This window comes from Agelaius tricolor, unplaced genomic scaffold, assembly GCF_023055355.1.
Source record: "Agelaius tricolor isolate 1412-34295 unplaced genomic scaffold, bAgeTri1.0.p SCAF_25, whole genome shotgun sequence".
Taxonomy (NCBI): domain Eukaryota; kingdom Metazoa; phylum Chordata; class Aves; order Passeriformes; family Icteridae; genus Agelaius; species Agelaius tricolor.
The window spans coordinates 12,028,098-12,043,253 of NW_027269285.1; positions in this window are offsets into that span (position 1 = coordinate 12,028,098).

Genomic DNA, 15,156 nt, shown 5'->3' on the forward strand with positions numbered 1-15,156 from the left:
TGAACACCCAGAAGAGCACCGGCAGCTAGCACCTGTGGCCCACCAGGCCGGGCCCGGCCCGCAACATTTCCAGCACCGGAGGGACTGATAAGAGCCTGTGTGAGCTGAACTGCAACCGAGGGAGGGGACTTTCTCAGTTTGTCATGTCTTTTGGAGCAACAAGGGGTTTTATTGTTCAATATTGTTTAGGTTTTATTGTTTAATAAACAGGTTTTTTCCACCTCTTTCCAAGGAGCTATTTTCTCCTGGACCGGTTGGGGGGAGTGTTGCAGTGTGACGCCATTTCCTGTTTCAGGAAACAGGAAAATCCCTCAGGTGTTGGGATAGGTGAAACCTGTCCTTTCCCCTCCCCCTTTGCCCTCCTGCTAAGTGCTGTCCATCAATGTTAACATTCCAGCAGGGTCATGGTGTGGTTGGCAGAAGTTCAAAAGATGCCCCTCAGGTCCGGGCTCATTGGCCTGTCCAAGTGTCTTTATCCTTTGAGCCTTCCCCTCCTCCCACCTGGTTGGTGGCTCACCTGTGCCTTCCCCTGCCCCTGTCCCCGGGCTTAAAAGGAGACGGGACCATGCGGTCTGGATTCTCTTGGGAGCTGTTACAAGATTCAGAGGTCTGTCATCCTGGAATAAACTCTGGATTAAAACTCTACAGCAGAATCCTCTCCTTTTTCTCTTCACCGTCCCCTGAACCTTTTCCACCAGAGGTCAACTGAGTTTCTACTATGCCTGGATTTGTTGCGAGTGCCTAGCTGCAGGATGCAGCCGGCCAAATGTATCTCTGAGGTGAAACATCACAGCTGCCGCCTTTGGCCCAGCAGCAAGGGTCAGACGAGCCCAGGCACGTCCCACCCGGTAATATTGGGATTAATATTTCATAGGGGAGGGGCCAAATGAATCTGCTTTCCTAGAGGAGCCCCTTTGGGGGTTCTCCCCAAAATTTGCCCTGAACCAAGACAGGAGTAGAGCTACCAAATGTGGAGAGACTAAGTCCTCATAGTCCAGCCGACAGAGTTTGCCTAGTCACGTTGGGAAGATAATGGCCCTGCCTGGTTAACTCAAGGTTAAGTCCTGGTGAACTCAAGGTTCTATTATAGTCCATTGCTGAGGGGGGAAACAGAATCTTGAAATGGCTGAGGGGGAACAGATCCAATCAAGAAGAAGAAGTCTATTGAAATTGCTGAGGGGGAAAAAGGTATTGAAGACGGGTACAGACAGTCCATGTTCTCAGCAGGATAAGTCAGTAGCAGCAGTGAGTGGGACCCACTGTTTCAGGACTGCTTTCTGGGGGAAACCAGTCTAGGTCCTGTAGGCACATCTGTAGGCAACACTCAGCAGGCATCCTGCTTCAGTCAGGCCAGCACCCCTGCATCAGAATTACCGGTGTCTCAGTCTCAGTCCTTGGTAGGGGGGCTTCAACCTCGGTGCCTCACGGTGGTAGTGGAGCAGAGGAAGGATTTTCCATGGGGGGGCTACCAAGTTGCCCCAGCAAGTTCATCTGGCCAAGAGGTGGGAAAATTCCTGGTCTATTGTCGTGAAGCAGGTGCAAGCATATAGGCTGGGTCGCCCTTTGGCAGGCCCTGCTAGAAGCAGTCACTGAAGACACAGCTGTGAACAATCACTTGGCAGGCCAGAATTCTGCTCAGGGGCCTCAGGATTTTTGGTGTTCATCCATTACTGGCAGGCCAGAATTCCCATCGGTGTCTTTAGGGTCCCAGTGTCTGTCCTGGGAATGGTCGTGAGGCAAATGAGGGGAACTTTAGACTGTCTTTCACATGTATCAGAAAATCTATTTCCTGAACTGGCCAAAAAGAATGCATAACATTTACAATTGAGGGGGAAAAAGAAAACCAAACTCAAAGCGTTGGAGCAATATCATTCTAGAGAATGCCATGTCTCTATGAAAAATACAAAAAAATTTCTGTTTTCAAACGCACCCACAAATCACCATTTTGCATCTTTTTTGTTGTTGTTGTTGTTTGTTTTAAAGCTCTGGCACTTATCTGATTCCTTTTTGAGTTAGTTCAGCTCATTAATCTAGTAAGAAAGCTGCTAAAATTAAACGGAAAAACCTATGGGGAACAGGATGCCACTTCAGCCATGTTGTAGGGAAGCATTAGGTCAGCCTTCTGTCTTGTAGAAATACGTCTGTCATATAGGAAAATCACTGCGTAGCACTATCTTATTTTGAACTTTCTCATTGCTACTGGGTTCCGGAATGATCAAGATGGTTTAAACCAAACAACAGCCAGCCCTCTAAGATACTCCCCAAACTATTGCAATGGAATAACTTGATCAGGTGAAGAGCTCACTATGCAAAAGCTGAATATGATGTCAAGAATGCTTTGTTGTGGATTACCATTGTTTGGGATCATTTATCCCTTACCCTCCCATGTAGGTATAGGAAAAAATGAAGAAACCACAAGGCTTTTACAGCTGTTCTTGTATTTTGGGATAGTAAGGACTTGGGTTGGTAAACAAAACTGTGGTGAGTTTTACTATTGACTTTATGGCTGTTTCACTTTGAATTAACTGCTTTGCATTTCAGCTTACCCATCAGTATAATGAGAAGAAGAATATCTTCCTTCCTGCCCAAAAGATGTTGAATTATGCCTGTGATGTCACAGACTTAAAGACGAAAACCATTGTGATTGAAAGGAAGTATTGGCATGCCACAAGGTAACTGGAGTGAGCTGTCTTTCCTCCTCAGCTTCACTGTGATAGTAGAATTTTAATTAGCAGTTCCAAAACTTTGTCTTAGCATAGTCTGGTGACATATCTCAGTAGAGCAGTGTCCTAGGGTGACTTTATGATGCTTGTATCCCCAGCCATCTGTTCTGTTAATGCTGGATATTCTATTCTCTGCCTTCAAGACTGCTTCTGAGAGCAAAGGTGGGGAGAAGAAGAAGTACGGAGTTTGTTATCACAGGCTGCACTCACCTTCTAAAAGCAACACTGCTCCACATTCTGTGCTGCACTGTGTTGTCTGGGCACTGATGGAGCAGAACAGAGTGTTCTTTGCTTTTCAGTTGGTTTAGCTGGCTGAGGCAGAGTTTTCCCTGGACTGTCTTTTTTTCTTTCCCTTTTCTTGGAACTGTTCAAACCTGCTCCAGACTGGGACCTGGAGAGCACTGAGAGCTTGCACTTTGTGGCCTATGGGGGCCTACTCTGGGCAGCAGCCTTTCCCAGTGCCGGAGGGATTGATAACAGAGCAAGCATCCACAGGAGAGACTTTCTGAATTTGTTGTCTCTTCAGAGTGGCGATTGAGTTTTGTCATCTGGTATTGTTCATTTTTTGTGCTGGGGGGTGCTTTCCCTGTTAAATAAACAGAATTTTTCCACTTCTCTCAGAGGAAATGTTTCCCAGACCAGTTGAGGGGAGGGGCCGTGTAGGTGGGCTTTCTGGGGGGGGGCCCCCTGAGACATGAACTTTAAAGAAATTTAGGGTTTTTAGAGGAGCTGAGGTTTTAGTCAGAGATAAGCCTTATTAGAGTTTATCAAAATAAATAGGTAGGCCTTGATGAAGTTAAGAGTTAGTAGTTAACTAATAATTGATTGCTTGTCAACATCATGTTGGCTTAGCTGGGTTTATCATGAAGAATACAGAAACTCATAAATAGCTTTTAGGAACATAAGACAATTGTAGGCCACCTCTGTTCTGAAACCAATTGAAGATGGGGAATGGGAGTTCTACCAATGGGTTCATTTGTCATATTTGCATTGAAAATGTAGAAAGTTCAGAACCAGGAAGACTTCATTTATTTCCTCATTTTGGAACCCCTCCCCATGAAAGGGACCACCGATTCATTTTGAGGAACAAACTACACGTGCTTAATAGCTTTTGAACTGATTACCATACGAAGTGAGGAATGATGGGATGTACCTAAATTATGAACATGTATTTGTCTTTTGGGTATTCAATACTTGTATAGATAAAAAGACTCTGTTATCACCTCTAAATCACAGCGTGTATTTGGGAGCTATCCCGCACGCTGCCCAGCGTTGCAATAAACATACACTTTCTAATTTTGAACTGTTAGGGAGCCTTTGTCCATCACAGTTGGATATCAGTACTAGATCAATATTTTTAATAAATCACCCCTTCTTGAGGATTGCTGCCAAATTTGCCCTCAACCAAGACAAGCAGGATGTGCGACTTCGAGAATGATGGAATCACTTTGGCTGGAAAAGACCTTTAAGAACATTGAGTCTAAATGTAATTAGCAAACACAACCATCAAGAAATGTTTTGCTGTCTGAAGAGAACATGGTTTATCTGGTAAGCTTTGCAAGTATTTGTGTCATCGCAAGCACGCATGTCCAATGCATTAGATGGGTATATAATAAGAAACCTGTGCAAATCAACAGAATGATTCTCAGGGTAGGATATTGGCATGTTTCATCCTTCTTCCCGACTTCTTCCAATGAATTACTTTTACAAAGTAAGGATTGGAATTGTTACTCTTTTGACGGTTCTTGTTGTATTACTGACATTTTTGGCATAGGAATGCCAAATAGGTTAATTCACCTAGTTTTTCCGATAAAGACCAAGATTGAGTGTTGCTTAAGCTGGAGGCAGAAATATTTAAATCTTCCAGCCTCCTTCTTAGTACCTAATTTCTATTACAATATCAGTGCACAATCTTGTCCCTTAAGGTCCAGCTAGCTCAGTTTATACCAACAGGGTGACTTTAGTAGGGCTCACGTGATGCTGCACACAGAAGCCCTCAGGGTGCACCTCTAGCAGACAGTAATTCATGCACTTGGACCATCCCAGTGCTGACTTTGGATCACCAGAAGAGTAGAACTAGAGAGATTTGATGGAGAGCTCTCTGGAGGAAGTGGCCTGAAGAAGACAGCAGAAATCCCATCTGTGTGTTTGTACAAATAACGTGAATACCATTTACAGGAAAAGATCTTCAAATCGATCTAGCTTTTTCTGCAGATTATTTGTCAACTATATGCATTACATGGACAGTTCCACTGAGCATCTGAAATACAGCTGCGTTTAAGTGGATTGATTCAGGGTTGGAAAGCAGTGATATAAAGCTTTTCAGGAATAGCTGACATCCAAGTCCCGCAGAAATTTACCTATTTTTAATGTCCAGATGCTTTTTAAAATAATGGGTGACCATTTAGCTACCTAATAGCTTTAATCAGAAATACCAAGAAAATTTTAAACTCCCATCTTTTATAGCTTGAATATTTTTCTTCGTTTATTTCCTGGTTTCCAATTCAGGTCTACAAATCGTATGATTAGGTAATGAGAACTCATGCTGTATAAAAATATTTCCTGCTATACTTCCAAGTCAAGGCCATGTTTTTCCCGGAACTGTTTAAAAAAATAAAATTCTATCTGGATTCTCTCTAGCCCACACTCATCATTATCTAAAATCATTTAAATATTGTATTTTGACTTTACATGGTGCAATTATATTCAGAAATCCAAGGCTCTATTGTTAGATTGTTTGTATGGTTTTCTGGCAATTCTAACTTCCCACAACCACTCTTGGCAGCTATATATTTTTGCAGCAAGGCATCACAGGGGTCTGTGAGAAGTTTGAATGTGAAGCAGAGCTAACATTAAAATACACGGGACATACTCGAAATATTTCACTTCAGAAAGTTACAGTTTGCTTAGATGGAATGAAATATGAAATAAATGAACCTCACACAACATTTCTAAATCTTGGAAATCTACTACCTGAACTTTGAGTCAGTTTGCAGGACAGGACTCTGTAGAAATGCAAATGTGAAGTCCAAGGAATAGAGCAGAAGGTGTATTGGGCAGGGGTACAGAAGATTGCTCTGAAGGGTGATGTAAGCAAGATTGCATCCTATCAAGATAGCAGCTGCTTCTGCTGGTGCCAACATAGAGAATTTGCGCCACCAGCCTAGTTTTCTGGGGACATTTGACCTGTACACTCTTGAGGGCTTGTAGATGTGAATGAATCTGTCCTTTGATCTGTTTTTTTCTTTTCAATGTCTATGACCTGACTTGCTACTGTGTACTGTACTGTATCGTTTTATAAACAGACATGTTTCATCTGTTTGAAAGCTGTAGTTGAAAGTGAGCTTGCAATCATGAGTTGGCTGTCAAAAGAATTAATTTTCTGCTTTAAGCAAAATATCAGTAGAAACAGTCCATCCACTCCTATGATACAGATTCCTTCTGAATTTACAGGGTAATTTGCATCAGTGAGTATCATGCATGTGCAATAAATACACCTTGCTTGGTTTCTAATGATGATAATAGTCCTCTTTGTATTACTCTAAGGATTGAACTCACCATCATTATTTTCCTGTTCTCATTGAAGTGTAAAGGAAAAATAGTTTTGCATTAACCAAGGAGTAAAATGCATGGATTTAGCATCATTCTTGCAAGTAGTCCTCGATTCTGAAAATACCTCTCAGAAGCTGCATCAAATGGGAAAGCTAGACAGATGGCAGAATGCAGAACCTGCCATTTAGGATCAGGTACAAAATAACACCCAAGAAATTCTTCATGGATGCTGCATAAGTACAAAGATGCCGTTATTTAAAAGAGAAAAATAGTCAATGTGAAACGTGTTTGATGAATAAAAAGCTATGCTAATCAAGAGACCACAGTGCCAAGTGTGCTACAAGGCTTTTTTGTAATTCACATCATTCCCAGCATGAAAAAATACTATTTTTATTGTAGATTGCTTAAGAGTGCACAACAGTTTGGAAAAAAGTGCTTTGCTTTTTCTATTCATAGGAACTGTGTATCATGGTAAGAGATACTGTAGACAGGTTTTGGAAAACAATGTTATTTTGAAGATTCATTCTATTCAGAAATACTTCACATGAAAAAATTTGATCTGCTCTCCATCCTGAAGACTCTTAAAGGAAAATGTCTTTGTTGCATTCTCTTCACACTAGTTCAGGAGCTCAGTCTTACCTGCATTCTAATGCTTTTTTATGTTCCTGATGGCATGGCTTAGACATCCTTGTCTCCATTACCATCATGATTTCCAGATCAAGTGATGAGAATTTTTCTTCAGGACTGGTGAAGTTAAGTGTCATAACATTTTTGTCAAGTCAGTTTGAAGGGGTTTTTTTGCCAAAGGAATCTCTTCCTTCCTAATGAAAACCATTGGCAATAGCAAACCTACTCAGTTTTTCAGGAAGTCAAATAATACATCTCCACTGTACAAGGTCCTCCCTTTGTTTTTTTTTCACCAGAAGAAAACTGCTGTTTTCTTCTTCTTCTATCACCTTAGACTTACTTTCTTCCAAAATCTTTTTAAACCTTTAGATTTCTCTTTATAGCTAATTACTTTCACAGTGGGCTATAGCATATGTATTTGAAAAGACCATTTGTACATATCCAAATGGCTTACTTCTATTCTATTAAGAAATGGCTGTACTTCTCTTAAGGAAACATAAAGGTGCAGTAATATTTTTTCTTCTACAAAATTTAAAAAACCCCAACTATTAAAAATGATACCAGCAAATGATGTCTGTAAGACTGAGGCAGGAGGCTTTTTCCAGAACAATGTGCAGTTCTTCCCAATTCTATTTTTCCCTCCGATTACTTTGTACAAAAATAGTTTTACACAGTCTTCTAATAGTGGCATGTTACTAGTGGGGTAGAGTATTGCCCTGCCAGCATTGGAATTGACTCGACTGTAGTTGTGTTCAAATCTGCTGATGAGACAAGGTTTTTTTGCTGAACGCACTTCAGCAAGCAAGAGAGCTTCTTCGTCTTAAGATGCTATGAGTCCCAGAAGAAGATGAATGAGGTGATGACATGCCTTGTGTTCTGAAGAGAGATCAAAACTTATTGCTGGGGTCACCCCCCCTCTTGGTACAGAAAGCGCACAGAGGGCTTTGAAGCAGCACTTTCACCCTCTTTGCATTCACTAGTAAATCGGACCCCAAGGTTTGGGCAAAAATACTCTTTTGATGCAACTCTTCACCAGACAAAATCTCTGGGAAAATTTGCAGTGGCAGAAAGCAAGCCCTTCCTGGGAAATCTACTGAAATGGTTCAGAAGTTATTCCCATTCCCTGTTGCTAACCTCTGCTGTCTAGCTGTCCGATATGTTTGGGACCATGTTGAAATCATTCTAAACAATGGACTGACGCTGCACTGTTGAGTAAACATAGGTCTTTTCCATAGGTGTCAGGGAAAAATATTTCTGTTGGTAAAAATGATAGAAAACAATACCAGCATGGGAGAAAAACAAGTACATCAATAGAATGAAGATGCCCAGAATTCTCCTTTTGAAGTTACACACAGTCAATATTTTCTAAAGAAGGTTGTGAAACTTAATAAGGAGTACAGTCCACGTGACTGGTGCACAAGTTCATGTTTCCAACTTACAAAATACATATTATTAAAAGAAAAATGTTCTGCCTTGTAGAAAAGTAACCCATTAGGAATTTGATCAAAGATAGGATTAGATCAAGTATTCCTACAAGACAGCAGTAGTACTAGGAAAAGCCTTTTGGTGTCTATTTAACTACAGGAAACTTGAGAAAGCAGAAGAGTGTCCTTCCCTGCTGCAAGCTGTACTTCCTAGTTGCTAGTGCTGCTTCAACATTGTCTAAAGAAAACTTGCCAAAATAAGACTATTGTATACACGCAACTGTAACTATCCATTCCGCTCCAGCTCATTTTAACTAGCAAGTATGAGTCACACACTCTAATGGAATATTCTAATGCATAGATAGAGTATACCTTCACTAATAAATGGGGACTCTGGAAAAAGGACCAAATGCAGATGAATTTCAGGGAAGGAAATTATTGGAGTGCTAACTGCAGTCCCTCGACTTCACAAGAAATGATGTCTGGTAATCCCAACCAGAAACATAATAGAAATCCATTTTCAAATGGGTTGCATCTATGGTCCTCTGTTCTTCCTATATGAAGAAACTGTGGTTTGAATCAATCTTCAAAATAGTATGCCTAAAGACCTTAGAAGCCTCCAATTCTTTTCTTTTTTTTTTTTCCAGAAGCAACTGTCTCAAAACCTTTTTAAAGCTGACATTTTCCCTTAAGATGCCATATTTTAAAAGAGCACCTTGTCATTTAACAGGGTATTCCAAACATCATTTACAAGTTTAGACTGAAAGTAACACTTTTCCTAGTAATCTTTCCTTTTTTGCAGCTCAGTGTTAACATAGGCAGCAAAGAAGAGAACAGACCACAGCTCTTCCTGGAACATCTTGAACAAATGCCCTTGCCTATGTTCTAATCATTCACTTCACCAAAAGACCTAATGATGAAGAAAAGGTTGTGAAAGCATTACTAGTAGTGCTACATGGCAATGTACGGGTGTGATTTCTCAAGTAGAATTTGTATCACATAGATGATACTTGGCAAACAGCAAATGAAGGGGTTTTCTTCAGCTCTCAGACGGATGTTACATGTCAGTAATTTAATAAAAAGATAACAAGAAGAAGGTTATTTTTTAACATGTGAATTTAATTACACCCCTGCCATGGACATCTGAATCTTATGAATAGACAGTGTCTGATTTAGAAAAAAATAAAGAATTATCACAGTTTAAAGAAACATAGGATCATAAACCCTTTGCTGATGGAACGTAGCCTATTCATTGGTTGAAATGAAGCAGGTAGACAGGACATATGAAATATTGTTTTGTGGATCAAACATTTATTTTCGAAAGTGATGCTGACAGATAGTGAACTCACCAACTTAGATATTGCACGGTAGATAAGGGTACATAACTTGCTCCATCAAGTAATCCCTTGGAACCATCATCCAAGGGGATTTTCCCCTGCATCTGTGAAAATATGCCTACCTTTTTCACAATACTTCTGCAGCAGCATTGTTAGGCCTGATCAGCTGCTATGGAGAGTGAATTATCGGCGGCAAGGTGACTGGCCAGGGGAATTTGCTTCAATGGATTTTGATCTCTCGGATATTTTGCAGACCTGCTTCAGCCCTGCTTGTCAAACACAGCCTTTAAAGGGTGCCAAACAATTGTTAGTCTGTACTGGGCCATATGCTCTTTATTCTCTCCCTCAACTTCTCCATCGCCTCTCATCTGTTTCACATGAGCTATGTTCAAGGTCCACAGGCTACTTTTCACAGAATCTTCAGGCCTGATGCAGTAAGAATGATGACTAGAACACAGCTGGGATCAATTTTCCAGTTTGCATAAAATGCATTCTGCACACAAATCCAATGAGAAGGTGTTCCCCCTATGCCCAGAAAAACCTTCACTAGTACTAGTATTCTACGTAAACTGCAACTTAGTCTGAAAGAAAAGCTTTTTTCTGAGAGTGTCTAAGAGCTTTGTATGAAGCACAGATATTTGATATATGCAATTTTGAATACCAGAGGAAAAAGAAAACGGCACAAAGCTTTTAATGGCACTGGTTTTAATTTTAAATTCCATGCACCTTTTCAAAAAGTGTCAGCTCAAATGCCCATCAACATATTTTAGTCATCTGTAAGTCAGTATTCATATAAAATGTGATTCAAATCAAAAGAATTTCAAACCTTTCCTCAAAGTTTATATGCCTAGATTTAATACTTCTGACACATATTAGATGAAAGGAAGACATTTTTTACTGTGGGGGTGCTGGAACACTGGAACAGGTTGCCCAGAGAAGTAGTGGGTGTCCCATCCCTGAAAGTATTCAAGGTCAGGTTGGATGGGGCTTTGAGCAGCAACACTGGAGACTCTTGATGGTAGAGAAACAAAGTTGGAATCTAGAAGAAACTCAGATTGAAGTATAGGAGCACGTTTTCCCTCAGCTCTTGGGGTAAAATCAAAGTGTTACAAAATTACCTTGATCTGTGATTTTCACTACTGTAACAGGTTAATGAAAACTATGCAGAAGATAGCAAATTTTAAAAGAGAGAAGAATTACAGCATAAAATACATGGGATGGGTTTCTACACGGGACAAAATCTCTGTATTTCAACACTTCCTCATGTTAGGATTTCATGAAGTGCCAAAGAAGGCGGCAAAATATCATTCAGGACATTATTTACTGGAGCTCAGCCTGGCCTTTAGTAGGAATTGGGTTTGAACATAATGTAGATATACCACACACTTTCCCTTCACTGAAAAATTACTGTTTACAATGAATAAGCAATGAGGATATGAAATTGACTGAAAGCATCTTAAAAAGGTAAAGTATTTCATTGTAAATGATCTGTGATCCAAATAGTTCTTCCACCTTAGTGAGGGACAAAAGAATTCTTCCATATCATGATGGTTTAAAATTGTATAAACCAATGTTTTCTTCTGAAAGGATATTATCTATTTTTTTCTATTTTTAGAAGAAAATATTCCTAGACATACAACACATGAGAACAAAGTAATTGTAAAGAAACAAATAATATGAAAATATTCCCTACATATAATTAAATGAAAAGCTGTGTTTTAAATAGGAAGTAGATATTAAACAGAATTTTTACACCAGATATTTGAATTGTTGCACCAGCTATTTTGCCCCCAAAGAGAGGTATTTAGCATTTCGGTCTTTTCCAAGGTGTTCATCATCTGCTATGCTGACCTCTGTGTGGGCCTAGGTGTGTGTGGAAGGGGGGCATGTGAAGGGGAGTGTGTATGTTTGCTTAACACTTGTTGTGGCAGCTTCATGCCTCAGCTCCATCATTTCTTTTAGAAACTTCACAGAGAGTGGATATGAAGTTTAATATCAACAAGAGATCAATTCCCAAATCATCCATTTTACCCTACCTTATAAATCATATGCTTTGTTGCATATTTTATCAAATAGACTTTCAAGCCACATGGAGAAATGAGAATGTGGAGAATCCCTCCAATGTCTTGCAACTTTTATGCAAATAGAGTTTCAAGAAAGGATAATTTCTTTTAAAATACATCTGGGACAGGCATGATGGTGGTGTCAAGCTGTTGGGGTTTTTGTTGCTGGGAGAAGTTGTACAAAAGGATTGGTCTTTACATTGACTAGTGACTGAATCAAGTGCATGAATCCATTGGAAATTCAACTGGGGGTTCCTTTTTCTAGCAGATTACTTCTAGAACGAGCTTGCAGACTGAAGCTGACTCTTTTGCTCTCTTTTTGTTTCTTACCTATTTTCTTGGCTTCTTTACCACTATCTACACAATTCTGGAACTTTTTTCCCCAACTAAAATTGTTTCATAGTCTGATAATTAGGATACATTTTTTACAAGGAATTTTTAAAAATCTTTGCTTGAGTTAAGAAGGTTAAGGACTAAGGTCTTTTTCTTACCTCATCAGTATTGCGATGGAATTGATAAATAAAGACTAACTCTTTCTTTTTATTTTCAACCCAAGTAGATAGTTCCCATACATTAATACATTTTGTGGACCAATATTTGCCATTCTGATGTAAGTTGTCCCTTCTTAACAATATACATTCTGTGACTATGTTGACAACACTCTTGGTGAAGATCCTAATTGGTCTTAAACACACATAGGGAGAAATTTGCTCAGCCAGCGTCAGTCTTAAGCATGCCTATCAGAAGATCTTTCTATAGCTGGGGAATTTTCCCGTGAAAGGGATTCAGTTATGGAAGAGACACTTATCCCAGAGTTTTGCATTCTTCTTGAGCACTACTTAAGGAACTTAGATCCCATGTCCATTTGGATCTCTCTCTGCACAGATCTTTGTCATGCCACTGCTTGAAATGCATCTCTAAGAGAATTCATTAGCACAGAATGAACGAGAGTGGAAGGCGTCAGTGGGGCTCACCAGGTCCAACCCCCCTGCTTAAACCAGGATACCTAGAGCCTCTTGCCCAGGATTATATCTGGGTGTACTTTTAATGTCTTCAAAGATCCAGGCTCCACAATCTTTCTGGGCAGTCTGTGCCGTGGTTCAGTCGCCCTCACAGTAAAAAATCATTTGCTGATGTGCAGAGGCAATCTCCTGTATTTCAGTGTGTGCCTACTGCCTCTTGTCTTTTCACTGAGCATCCTTGAAAAGACACTGGTTCCCTCCTCTTTGCACACTTCTGGGATGTCTGTGTGCTGCCACCTAGATAAATGTCAAAAACCTTCCTGAAGCCCAGGCAGACAATATTCCCTTCATCTACCGGGCAAGTTGATTCATCAGAGGAGTTTAAAAAGTTGTTCAGCATCAAGTTCCCCTGGTAAATCCATGCTGACTAGGTTATTTTGTCCTCCTTCATGTGCCTGGCAATGCTTTCCAGCAATAGCTGCTCCATCAACTTCCTGGGGATAAAAATGACGCTGGCTGGCTGGCTTGTACTTTTCCAAGTCCTCCTAGTTGCCTTTTTCCAAGATGGGTGACATTTGCTTTCATCCAGTCTTTGGGCACTTTCCTCAGTCACTATGATCCATCAAACATCATTAGGAGTGGCCTCAGAATAACATCTGCTAACACCCTTGAGACCTGTGGCTGCATCTCAACAGGGCCCGTGGACTTCATGGAATACGTACCAATTCAGTGACTATGCCCATAAAAGTTTGCAAGGGATAACAGAACATATTAACAGCTACCTGAAGAGTGAGTGAAAAACTATGGAAGCAATCCAAAAGGACAAAGACTTGAGTTCCCTTTTCAGACAAAGCATCCTATCGTGGAGCTGAGCAGCTTTAGATCTAGGGAAGCTTCCCTTCTGAAAGGATGCAGAAGACATTCTTTTACCCGTATCCACTAATAAAATGTATTGACCATTCACTTGCAATACAAAAAAAAACTAAATTCTTTCCAAAATTGTTGCCGCCTAACTAGACAATCATGTACTGGCTGGGTATTCCCCTAACAGATGACAGCACCTGCTTGATGCCTCTTATGCCTACAGACTATTTGAATTAGGTCATTTGAGTGGGGATTACCGGTCTGGGAACTTTCTTTCTGATGAATTTGGAAGATTTACTGAAGCAAGGACCTGAAGATGAAAACTTCATTTCCCATCAGTGCACTTTAACATCCACGGCTGTAATGCCATTGTTTCTCACCAACTGAGTCAAGAATTTATGACTACAAAGTGAATCAGCTCCAAAAGGCAAGATAAAGGCTGGAAAACATTCTCTCTTGGTAAAGCAAATGAAGTGACTAAATTCTAATCACTCGCTGGCCTAAAGCTTCAAGGAGGGGGAGGTGGACCAGGTTTCCTTCCACTGCCGTTCTCTTTGTCACCTCAGTGTTTTATAGGGGTATGCAGACATTCAAAAAGAGAGCTTTGCTGAATTCATAAAATTCAGTCTTAAAAAATAACTTGAGAGCAGCTGAAATGAAAAGAACAAATAAAATGCAATTAATTCCACGGAAGCTTGAAATGATTATTTCTTCATTTTGCATTTGAGGATGTATATTGGGTGAGTTTGTCTTGTCTTGTTCTACAGGTTTTCTAACTGGCACACCTTTCTTTATGAATGGACTGTCCTTTCCTAAATACTCTCATATGGAGGAACATGCTTCTGATAAGAAGAGCACTAGGGTGTCTTTACTTGACCTTTTATTTTTACTGATGTTTGCTCCTTGGAAATGAATGGGGTTTTTCAATTGAAATGTCTTACTATTGTTCCCACAGGATAAGCCACAGACTCTTCTGCTCAGAGCTGTCACTAGTCAGCTATTCTCCTATCTGCCTTGAAGTAGTTGAATGTTCTGGTCTCAAAGTAGCACCTTCTGTGTAGCCATGCTCTTAGCTGCCAGTGTCATCTTGAATCCAAACACCCTCCCGCAAGGGACCGCTGGTTCTGTAGTCAACTAAGGGGAAAAAAACGGTCCATCCATGCTTCCTGATTTAAAATATAAAGGTATATAAAGGTATGGTGTCCCTAAACGATTCTCTGCAGTTGAACACTACTTACCTTTGCCGTGTTTCTTCAACTCACTTGCAAGTCATTCATGCGCTACCTTATTGCGAGAATTGCTTGGTTTGAAGATGATTTAAAAGGGTAGGAGAATACTTTTGTGCCTCTGCTAGAAGGATGCTTTTCAAATCCACACAAGCTTCCTGCAAATGCAAAAGCATTCATCCTGTATTGTCCTAGGCTACAATATAAAAATGTTTTCTGCTCCCAACCTCAAGAGCTGCTGAAACCGGGAGGGGCATCGTTTTTTCCTTATCTCCTTATCTCTTAACGGGGCCATCCATGTCTTGCCACATGATTCAGAGATGACTCCCTCCAGGAGCCATTTCTGTTTAAAGGCTAATCAAGGAACCACCGCATGAC